Raw genomic sequence first — 11,976 nt, 5'->3', positions numbered from 1 at the left:
AACTACTCATCAACAGTTTCACCCCTATTTTTAAAAAATAATTTCCTCTAGAAAAGACTTTAAAGATCTTATCTCTGTCAATTATTATAGTAACAGGCAACCCATGAAACTTGTAGAAGTGGTTCATAAATAGGTGATCAATATCTTGTATTAAAAAAGGATGAGGCAAAGCAATAAAATGCCTATACTTTATAAACCTATCAACAATTACCATAATGATATCCTTCCCTTATGATCTTTGTAAACCCTTCATGAAATCCATGATAATGTCCCACCAAATTGCAATAATAAAAGAAAAAGAAGAAGAAATGTTGACACAGCAAAATGTTAATCAAAAGTAAAGATCATGTGTGAAAAAAGTTGGTGGGAAAATAAACAAGAATTTTTTTTTTATTTACATGGGTGTCCGGGCCAGCTTGCGTGCACCACGATTAATCTCACAGTCCACTGAACATCATGTAAATCCAATAGACATATAAAATACTGCGAGGGTAACAGGCATGTATATGAAAACTCGAATCCAGGAACAGGAGGAGACAAGCTCCTCCCACCGCCAGGCCAAGAGAATTTTAATTATACGGTACAAGGATACAATTTATTTTCCGCAGTGAAATTAATGAAATAAAAACAAAAGGAGAAGAATTAAAAACTAAAAAACACGCATGGATGGGTCCCAATCAATCAAATAATAAGACGAATAATAGAATCCAGTTGACAGATCAAGAGCAGCTGTCAAGGCGCAGAGTCACTGTGCATTGAAGTCAATAAACTCCCTTTACTTGTAAAAGATCACACACAACGGGGAAAAAAAAGTAAATTCGGAGATCCATCTCCATAACCTTTGTTTTATCTTATAGAATCTAACACTCAATTTATTTCTCTAAATCATAGTTTATATTCCGGGTTTTGATCGGGTAATTTGATTATCCGAGTCATTTAAAAAAATAATTAAAATAACATCATTTTAGTAAAGAAAATAAAAGCCAACAGGTTGTAGCCGGGTCAACCCGTCGGGTCAGCCGACCCAACTCACCAGATCACACCAGATTTTTTCTATCCCTATATTTTTTTTAATCCAACCTGATTTCAGCTCCAGATTCCAGATCAACACGTCCAGGTTTTAGAATTATGCTCCAGAGTGTATAAACCGTGTCTGTGTAAAAGAATCCAAAATAAAGGAGAGATGGTACAAGGCAAGCAACAAACTACTACTCTACATTAGCTTCATTATTATTATTATTATTATTATTATTATTATTATTACATGCAGCCAAGAAATATGCAAAAATACGTGCATATAATCGATACCACAAGTATGGGCACGCAAATGTATAAAACTCGCAAAACACGCGCGCGCGCAGAGCTGCGGTGGGTTTCAATAATAGCTACTTCTTTTTTTATAGATAAGTAAGTAAATTGTTTTTATTTATATAATCCAATTATATAAATAAAATTAACCGAAGTAATCGTTACATGCATTTTTCATTCTCCTTTAACTTTTTCATGTATTTTTAAAAAATATAATTTTTTTAAAAAAAACCATGTTTTCTATGAAGCTCAATCAGTTTTTGTTATTTTTCAATTTTTCATGTATTTTGTTTTGTTTTGTTTGGTAAAATAGGTAAATAAAAATAAAGATATTAAATAGATGATAAAGCAAATTTAGGGAGTGAAATTATAGACAAGAAAGAAAAAAGAACTAAGATGAGTACGAAACTAAAAATATAATGATAAGATTGTGCAAAAGTGTAAAAATAAATAAATAGAAAAACCAAATATAATTGGAAAATCTAATGAAAAAAACCTAAGAGAAAATTGTAATTGAATAATATTATCGATCTAAATTTAATATCAAGATATTTTACAACATCTCAAATACACTAGAAAATATAAATCAAAACAAATTATAAAAGTATTCTACTATAATATAAAAAGTACAAAATCAAAAAGAAATAAATTCAATAATTGTTTAAGGTATAATTTCTTAAGAATAAAAGGAGAGATAAAAACAGCAATATACAGTACAATAATTAGAAATATACTAAAATTATTCAGCCTTTCACTGTAGCAATCAACAATGAAAGACTGAGTTTTTTTTTAAGCTATTTTTTTTATGCTTTTAGCTTTTTTTTCCTTTTCCTTTGTTTTTTTTCTTTTAATAAATTTTGTTTTGTTTAATTTAGTTTGTTAATGTTAATATTTTTTTAATTTAGTTATCAGATTTTTATGACATTGATCCCGGGTTTAACAGGTTAACTTGGTTTCACGAGTTAACCCATATTTTTTTCTTTTTAATTAATTTTTTTCGTTTACATTAGTTTGTTAATGTTAAATTTATTTCTATTTAGTTATCAGACTTTCATGACACATATCTCAGGTTTCACGGGTTAACTTGATTTCACGGTTTAACCCAGTTAATTATGGATTAACCCGTTCATTTTTTTTTATTTTGTAAATGTTAATTTTTTTTATTTAGTTATTAAACTTTCATGACAAGAATCTCAGGTTTAATAGGTTAATCTGGTTTAACGAGTTAACCCAAAGTTTTTTTTTAATTAATTTTTTTCGTTTACTTTAGTTTGTTAATATTAAATTTTTTTCTATTCAGTTATCAGACTTTTATGACACATATTCCAGGTCTGACGAGTTAACCTGGTTTTACGGATTAACCTGGTTTTACGGGTTAACCCAGTTAATTCTAGGTTAACCCGTCCATTTTTATTTGTTTTTTTTCTTTTGTTAATGTTAAATTTTTTTTATTTAGTTATTGGACTTTTATGACATGGATCTCGGGTTTAACGGGTTAACTTGGTTCAATAAGGTAACCCAAAGTTTTTTTTCTTCTTAATTAATTTTTTTTGTTTAATTTAGTTTGTTAATGTTAAATTTTTTCCTATTTAATTATCATACTTTCATGACTCATATCTCGGGTTTGATTGGTTAACCTAGTTTCACGGGTTAACTAAGTTAATTCTTGGTTAACCCATCAATATTTTTTTTTATTTAGTTATCAAACTTTCATGACATGAATTCCAAGTTTGATGGGTTAACCTGGTTTGAAGGGTTAATTCTGATTTTTTTTCCTTTTCTTCATTAATTTTTTTCTCGGGTCACCGGGTCAACCCTAATTTTTTTTATAAATAAAAACAATGTCGTTTTAGTTAAAAAAATAATAATCAACAGGTTGCAACAAGGTTTTTGATCGGGTCTTACCGGATCACCGAGTCAATCTGCTAAGTCAACCGGGTTTTTTATTTTCCTTATTTTTCTTAAACACGGCCCAGTTCCAGCCCCTGGTCATTCGGGTCCTGGGTTGACCCATCAAGTTGGACCGGATTTTAAAACTATAATTCTAACCACCAATAACTTTTATTTTGGTGTCTATGAATTTGATTTAAAAAAAAAACTTAATGAAAATGATTTTCACATTTAATGATGTTGGAAAAAATAGATGTAGTTTTAAGAAAGTTTTTTTTTTTTTTTGCTGTTCAATTTTGAGTTATTATGCATGTTAAAGATCGTTTTGAGGATGTTATAGGAACTACTAAACTTTATAGGATGATTTTTAGATGAAACTTTGAGTTTTAGCAATCCAAATATGTGGGTCCATTTACTATAGTTAAAACTTGTTGATGAGAGGTCGTCTTTTTAGATATGCAATTTTTCGTGGGTTGGATTTAAAAAAATAATAGCAGATGAAAAAAAAAAAAGTGTCCAGGCCTGGTTTGATAGGCTTAGGCGCCTAACCTTAAACTTTTTATTTTATTTTATTTTTTAATAAAATTATTTTTAATTAAGATTATTATTATGATATTTAAAAATTGCTAAGTTTTTATTTAAAAAATTAATCTTTTAATAAAAAAACATGTTTTGTGTAAAAAAAAAAAACAAAATGAATAAGGAAGGAGGGTTTTTGGCTAAAGAATCTTTTTTTCTCATTTAAATCATTTGAATTATTGCAAATATTTATTTTAATTATATCATGTTTTTATTCATGCTACTTATAAAAAATATGCGTTTTCATTAAAAAAACATTTATACAAAAAATAAAGTTTATATTAAAATTTTATATTTTTCTATATAATTTAAAATTTTAAAAATATTTATTGTCATTACCACCTAATTTAATAAAAATATATTTTATAAATCTCACTGGAACAAAGCTAATGTATTTTATTATAGTAATGATTGTTTTTTAAAATGATTTTTATTTAGAAATACATTAAAATAATTATTTTTAACTTTTTAAAATATATTTTCACACACCAAAACAATTTAAAAATATTAAAATACAATAATATTTAATTTTTGACAAACAGCATTTTAGTTACAATGATAAACATAAACACGCTATAATTACCAATAATTTAATATGAATATAATAATGAAAAGTAAATTGAAAAGTCAAGTATAATGGACGTAGCAGCTTCCATTCCCACCTCTTTATTCTTTAGTCTTTCCCCTTCAACTAGAATATTGGAACCTTTTTCTTAAAAAAAAAACAAATTAAATAAGTAAATTCAAACTTGACGTGTAAAAGTAAATATGTTGATATAATGATATCCTAAATCATAAAAAAAAAATTCAGTTCTTTCACTTTACGAGTATTTTTATATAAACACTTCCCAAATTAGAGTGGAGATTTGAAAAGCTTATAGATCTAGAGATTGTTTGTTAAATCATTTTTTTTAAATCAAATAAAAAACTTGTTTGTTTTTATTTTTAAAAAAATATGAAAAGCCACATAAAATAGCTAATTTATGAATATTATATTTTTTTTATAAAAAATATTATAACAATCAAGTTTTATGTTAGAAGCCACGAATGAGATTAGAGATGATCATTTTTAGTTCTGTTCGGTTTTTATTAAAAAAATAACTACACTGATTTTAAAAAAAACCGAAACCGGTTCAAATGGACTAGTTTCAGTTCGGTTTTTAAGATAAAAACCTGTTTAAACCGGTTTGGCTTGGTTTCGGTTCGGTTCGGTTCGGTTTTTTCAGTTTTAGGCTTATAAAATCAAAATCGAACTGATAGATTTTTTTAAAAATTTAATTGATTTAATCAGTTTTTTTTCATGATTTAGTTTTTTCAGTTATTTATTTTTTAATTTTTTGGTTTTTTTTTCACTCTTGAATGAGACGTCAGAAACTAATTGGAAGAAATTAATTTCAGGTGTTTTTGTTTTTACTCTTAATTTTAAATGCGTGGTTGTGGTGGCACTCTCTTTATGAACAAAGGACACGCGCGGTAGACACACTCGAATACCGAAACGCGTTGGGTTGGGAACGGCAATCACATGTCATTTTTTTGATTTGCGTTAAAGTCAGCCCGACAAATCCATAAATAAATTAAATCATTTTTCTCTTATGTTTTCCACCTCTTTCCCTTGAAGCCTTAACTCCTTGACCTCCTGCCTCCTTCCTCTCCCTTTATCGTCTTCCTCCCCTCCTCTCTCTCTCTCAAGCAACCACTTCCTCGCCTGCCTCCTCTTCTTTCACCCATGTTTGAGTTTGGGGACGACCTTACAATAGAAGGGTATCGAGTCTCATGGCTAATATGGATCCAAGTACTGGTCTTGCTCCTCCTCATCTTCCTCCTTTTTTGTTTCAGTTTCTTTCCTGCAGATCTCCCAGACACCACCACTACTTCCTCCTCCGCCTCACCATCCGCTCTTGGTGTTTTCACGCCCCTTAATTCCCATTTGGACAACCAATTCCGCAGGCATAATGATCATGTCTCAAACCGCCTGCAACACAGCCAGGTATATACGCAGTCCTTGTTAAGTTTTCTGTGCTTTGGCTTATAAGAACTGTTAAACCCCATCTGGTAAAATCTAATTCCTTTGGCTTGGCTTAGAAACAACTTAAACACTAAGGTATTATTCTTGCTTTTTGTCTGTCTATTTCTTGACTTCTTTTTGCTTGTTCTCAAGGTTTTCCTTGTAGTTTATCATCATGCTTTTTGACCTCCCCTTTTCACAAATTCACACCGAAGGACCGACCGAATATTGTAAAAATCATCAGGGCCCCATCTCCTAACCACCATAGCCATTTTCAATTGCCGTCACTGTCACCCTCTCGAACCACTTTCGCACATGAAAATACTCCTTCAGCTTGCCATCAAGCCTTTATGCGGATTTGGCATAGGACGCAGAAGGACCCGTATAGCCGATCCTGACTAGTTTAGGATTAAAATCGGTTCTTGCTGTGGCCATTAAGCCTTCAGGATTTAAATGTTGATATTGCCACATTAAAAAAAAATGTTACCAGTAGAACTGCTTAATTACATTAAAATTAGAAAATCTCTTGGTAAAGCTGTACAACTGTTTGATACACTTTATTTAAGATAATAATTAGGAAACTTGCAAGCATTGTACTTGGTTATGCTTTTCCCCTCCTTTTCTCGCGAATAAGTGTTACCCTTTTCTTTCCTTTTCCTTTACTCCGGTTGTTTTGTTAGAGAAGAAACTGCTGATAATGCTTTTTGCCTCTAATGATAGCATAACTCTAGTTAAATGGTTAAAATCTATCGTGAATCTCTGTGACTTGAACTGACGACAAATTTATCTCGTCTACTGTATTTAAATTTGACCTGACTCCGGTTCTACGTAGTATGGATGTTCAGAATTCCGGTAGTAGTTGTTTTTAATACATTAAAATATTTTTTTTAAAAAAAAAAATTTAACCAATCTCACCACGGCAATCCCAAATGCCAGCAATTTTGCAGGCAACACAGGCGCATCCTAACAAAAACTGCTTCTGCTGATGAGGCCAAAAAAACTAATAATGGGTCACTTTATTGTGTTATATCTCTATTGATTTGCACAATTATTTTCAATAATAACAACAATCAAATGCCGACAATATCTGTATTATTTGTCGTCGTGCAAGAACTGATAACGGGCCAATTCTTTTTTTCTTTGGGCACCGCCCATATAGTCGGTAAATGAATCCAAAAAGAAAAGGAAAAGGAGAAGGAATATATAAATCTTGGTGGCTAAGAACAGTTCAGTGACTTAATCACCTAAATTTAATATAATTATGCTCTATCATCCTTGTCTTTTCTGGCCTAATCCTCCCATCCCCTGCCAACATTGCAATCACTCTTTCTCATGGTCATGTGCTTGGGTTGGCGGTGAATACGACCAAACCATTTTAACCAAACCCCTGTAAATTAGAATCTTGTCTTCTTTTAAATTGCAGTAATGAATCGAATATTTAGTCTTTTTTTTAAAAAAAAAAAATTTGGCCCAAGGAATTCATCTTACCAAGCTATTTGTTGCTTCATGAAAATAGCTTAGGTATGAGATATATAGGTTGCCTTCGAGATATCTAACAATGTTTAAGATTCTTGCAGGCACAGCAGAACCAAAGCATAAAAGGGGAAATAACAACAAACACGGGTAGAAGAATAGTTAGTGAAGACAACATCGGAAATTCTTCTGACTTCTTCTGTTTCCATCCCTGCAACTATTTTAGGCTTGCGAAACTTGCATTTCTCAAGTGTTTCGGCTTGGACTTCTTGTCGGATAATTCTTAAAACTCAGAGCAGAAAAAAGAAAGATGACGTATGTTATTGTGTTTCTCTTTAACTTATCACTTTGAGTTCATGTATCCAGCTTTTCGGAAGTTGTTGTACAGGAGACGAACCTCCCCGGAGGGAAAGTTGTACAGGAAATTCTCCACTACAGTTTTTTTAAGCAAAGGTTGAACTTAGAACCATTGATCCCAGGGAATGGAGACCAGGTTGCAGCTTGTTCTTCTGGTGTATGCTGGTAAAATCATGGAAAGGTGAGACCGCTGTGTTCTCAGGCTATTTCAATCCAGATTAGAGGCTGAATTATGTGGCCGTGAACATGTTGATTGGAGCAAAGCTGATTACCCAGTAACCTACATGTGTTCTGACACTGATCTTGCAATTGTGTTAAAATGGTAAACTGCATTCTTTGTCTCTAATGAACTGCATTGTTAGGCTGCGAGCAGTTCAATAAACTCTGCAGCGTATTTCCCTTTAGAACAGTTTAGAATAGAATGATGAAGCTCCTGTAACAACTTTCAAGACCAAGGCCTTATCAAAAATTAAAAAACTCTTTTGGCCTTTGCATCAAGGCCAGTTCTCTCTTTCTAGTTGCATTGAAGGCTAGGCAGATGCCGGTTTTGCCAAGAGAACTAAAAGAAAATCATGATTGAACGTGTTTGGTTGATCCAGGGATGATTTTTACGAGCTAGGTAGTATTCATAGAGGAAAACTACCAAAATAACATTAAAACCCAGCTTGTTATAAATCACTAGATAGATCTAACCATGGCAATCGATTTTAAGGTATCCAAGATCTCTTTCAGGAGTGTAACATTGCCCCCCTTAATCAGCGTACGCTTGCCTACAATTGTAGGCCGGTCCAAGATTATTAGGCGCAAAACTTTGTTCAAAAGGTCATAGCATTGGTCCCCAATACAACCACGAGGTGGTTTATGAGTAGTTTTAGCCCATTGAGGTTAGGTTTCTCTCCATGATAAGCTTGTGATAGCGCTTGATTCATGAGATTGTGAAAGAGTTCTTCCTGGTTTCCATCGAAGGCAGAGTAATCCGCATGCCGATTAAATTGTAGCCTAAAAAGTTGTATTGTGTTATTCAGTATTGTATTGTTCTTATAAATATTTAAAAGCTACTAAATAGTATTTGGTTCAATTATTTGGTTGTACTTTTGAGATATAAAATGATCATTAGGTACTGTAATATGCTGAAATATTCCAAAAAATATATTTTATTTATATTACGTAATTTATGACTTCTTGACACGGGTATGTATTTTTTATGAGAGTAATTCTTATGTTAAAAAAAAATTGTATGTATATATATATATATATATATATATATATATATATATAAAAGTTGATTAAGATGATAATTGATCAAGGACAATTTCAAGGAAGGTACATCCTGATGATCACATCTTAGTAAATTTAATATATATACAAGAGAGACATGATTCTTCTATTTCATAAGATAATTAATTTCAGTAGTTAGAAGTTTATTTTTTCTAATGTATAATTTTTCTCTAACAAAGCATAATTTCTTATCCAACCATTGGATCGAGCTGAAATTCTACTAGAACTTTCTAGGAGTCTTGTTCTATAAAAAGTTAAAATTTTAAGGCAATCAAACATCAGGAAAGACTTTAAATAAGATCTATATGTTATTGTGAGAGAACTATATTAGTTTTCTAGTTGATTTATGATTCTTCTTTCTATTTTATTTAAAAATCTTTTATTATTTTTTCAGCATTGTTTAGGATATTTTTACCTATATAAATAGGGTTATTTAGCTTATATTTAGGTTTTTTTCTAGGATTTTTTTTTATTTCAATATTTATTATTATTTATGAGGTTTTGTTCATATATTTTGGTTCTTTATTGAACTATTATAACTTATTGAAGAATTTACCAAGCTTTATGACATCTTCTATACTTCTCATTCGTGTCCTTTTATAGGCATTGAATGAGAGTTCGGTTACTTAAAATCTTGGTGTCTCGGTACAGGCTATCGTTGTATAAAATTTAATTCCAAACATGATCTTAGCTTTCTTGAAAAGAGTTGATTTAACTGTGAGTTTCAAGGTCTTTATATCTATGAGGCTCATATCAATTGGTATTACATTGAGGCTTTACATCAGGTTATATTTTTTTTATCTTCAAATTTTCACATACTTTATTGTTGTTGAGTTCTTTATCTTCTCTAAAAACTAGTTGCAACATCAAGTTAAAAAAATAAAATTATTTGCAATCTTGATTAAATAAAGTTTTATATATAAACATATAACAAATAAAATCACAAGAAAACAAATTTTTAGGGTTTATTGCAAATCTTGGTTCAAATAAACATAGAGTTCAACCATTTGCTTTGAATCTGAAAAACAAATCTTGATTCTTGGGGTTTCTTGGAGATAAATTTTAATTTGGGATATTTTAGATTTACTTAGTTGGGTTTCTTGAAAGTCATAAAATAAAATAAAAATAAAATAATGGGTAGTTTTTGTGTTAATTGTTTTTTTAGTTTCAGCCACCACACACACACACAAACATATATTGTTATTTTGAGTTGTTTAAATCTTATTTCATTAGTTTCATAGTCTTTTATTTTGTATCTTCATATCATTCATATTTCGTATGAATTCATATTGATACTCATGTTTTTGTATTTATAATTTTTAATCTTTATTGCTTCTTAAGTCTTTATATTGTTTAATTGTGCTATAAAGATATCAATCTTTGATTTGTTATGAACTAGTTCTTTAAAGAACTAAAATCTTGAAAATTGAGTGGTAAAAAACGAAGGTGAGCATATTAGAGTTAAAAGCCAAAAATTTATGTGAAACACGAGAGAAATGACATCTATTGAATGTAAACATGTAAGGAAATGTGTGAGAATAATCTCGAATGAAGTTATTTGGTCATGCAACAATAATTAGGTTTGATGAAGTAATGAGTGTGATGACTGGTTTGAGAACCGAAGTGCCTAATATTTGAGAGGGGTCAGATTGTAGGGGTTTGGAAGGAAGAAGGTCAGCGAGATAAGGTAATTCACTTTTAGAAGAATCTATAGATGAAAATACATATGAGAAAACCAAAGATTTTAATTATAACCATGATAGTAAATTATGGCTACATGGAAACCAAAGGTCTAATGGAGTTTGACCACTTGAGAAATTTGACCTTATAAGGGTAAATAGGGAGGATGAATTTTGGGATGGCTTGGATAGATATTTGAGAAGTATTAAGATGAAGATTCTAGCCTTTCAAGAAAAAAATGATATGAAAGATTATCTGAAGAGGAAAATGAAAGTGGAGTTGATATTTTTACTGTCACCAATAGTCTGAGATAAAGAAAGTAAAACTTGTTGTTATTGAGTTTAGTAACTATGCTATTATTTGGTGGGATCAACTTGTTTTATTAAGAAAAAAGAATGGAGAGACCTATAGAGACTTAGGATATGATGAAAGCAGTCATGAGAAAAAGATTTGTTCCTGGTCATTATTATAGAAAACTATATCAAAGATTACAAAGTTTTTCCTAAGTTTCTAGAAGTGTGGAGAATTACTATAAAAAATAAACATTGTCATAATTAGAGTTAATATTGTAAATGATATAGAAGTTACAATGGCAAGGTTTTTGAATGAATTGAATACAGAGATAATCAATGTGCTTGAGTTGCAGCATTATGTTGAGCTTAAAAATATGGTTCATATGGTTACCAAAATAGAGAGGCAATTGAAGATAAATGATAGTACACGTCAAGAAGGTAATTTGAGTTTCTTTTTAGCTTAGAGACTGAACTACAAGAGAGATAAGACTGCCACATCAAAGTCAAATATTGTGGTCAACAAAGTTAAATCATCTACTGTTTGGGAGTGTGGTGCGGTTGTTTTTCAAAGTGTTTTTCACTTAGAAATATATCAAAATAATGTTTTTTTATTTTTAAAAATTATTTTTAATATCAATGCATCAAAATGATCTAAAAACACCAAAAAATTATTAATTTGAAACCAAGAAAAAATAAAATAAAATTCAAATTTTTTCAAAAACATTTTTAAAATGCAAAAACAAACAGAGCGTCTTGGAAAAAGATTCAGCCACTGAAATAAAAAGTAAAGCCAAGATCTCATCTAATTGTAACCGTGATATTAAGAGTTTCAAGAGTTTATGGAGTAGATATATAACTCAATAATGTCCAAACAAAAAAATTATGGTTATAAAAGAGCACAAGAAGATTAAATTTAAAAGTGACAAATGTTATGAGAATTGGATGCCACCATTCGAGGACTGTAGTAATATTAGGCATCAAGTTGATGAAAAGGCTTTGATGATTAGAAAAGCACTTAATGTTCATATTAAGAAGGATGGCGTAGAACAACAAAAAGAACATAAATAATAATAATATATATATATATATATATAAAGAGTATGATTATTGATA

At 30.3% G+C, this 11,976-nt stretch overlaps 1 long non-coding RNA gene across 1 annotated transcript; it reads left to right on the top strand.

Annotated features, from left to right (window-relative positions):
- The first annotated feature begins 5,351 nt into the window (after positions 1–5,351).
- Positions 5,352–8,123, top strand: LOC133672520 (uncharacterized). The gene is made up of 2 exons (XR_009834865.1): positions 5,352–5,764; positions 7,360–8,123. It is a non-coding gene; the product is annotated as an uncharacterized LOC133672520 (long non-coding RNA).
- Positions 8,124–11,976: the final 3,853 nt, after the last annotated feature.

This window comes from Populus nigra, chromosome 14 (assembly GCF_951802175.1).
Source record: "Populus nigra chromosome 14, ddPopNigr1.1, whole genome shotgun sequence".
Lineage (NCBI taxonomy): Eukaryota > Viridiplantae > Streptophyta > Magnoliopsida > Malpighiales > Salicaceae > Populus > Populus nigra.
Note: the sequence above shows the minus strand (reverse complement) of the source record. Positions and strands in the feature narration are given on the sequence as shown.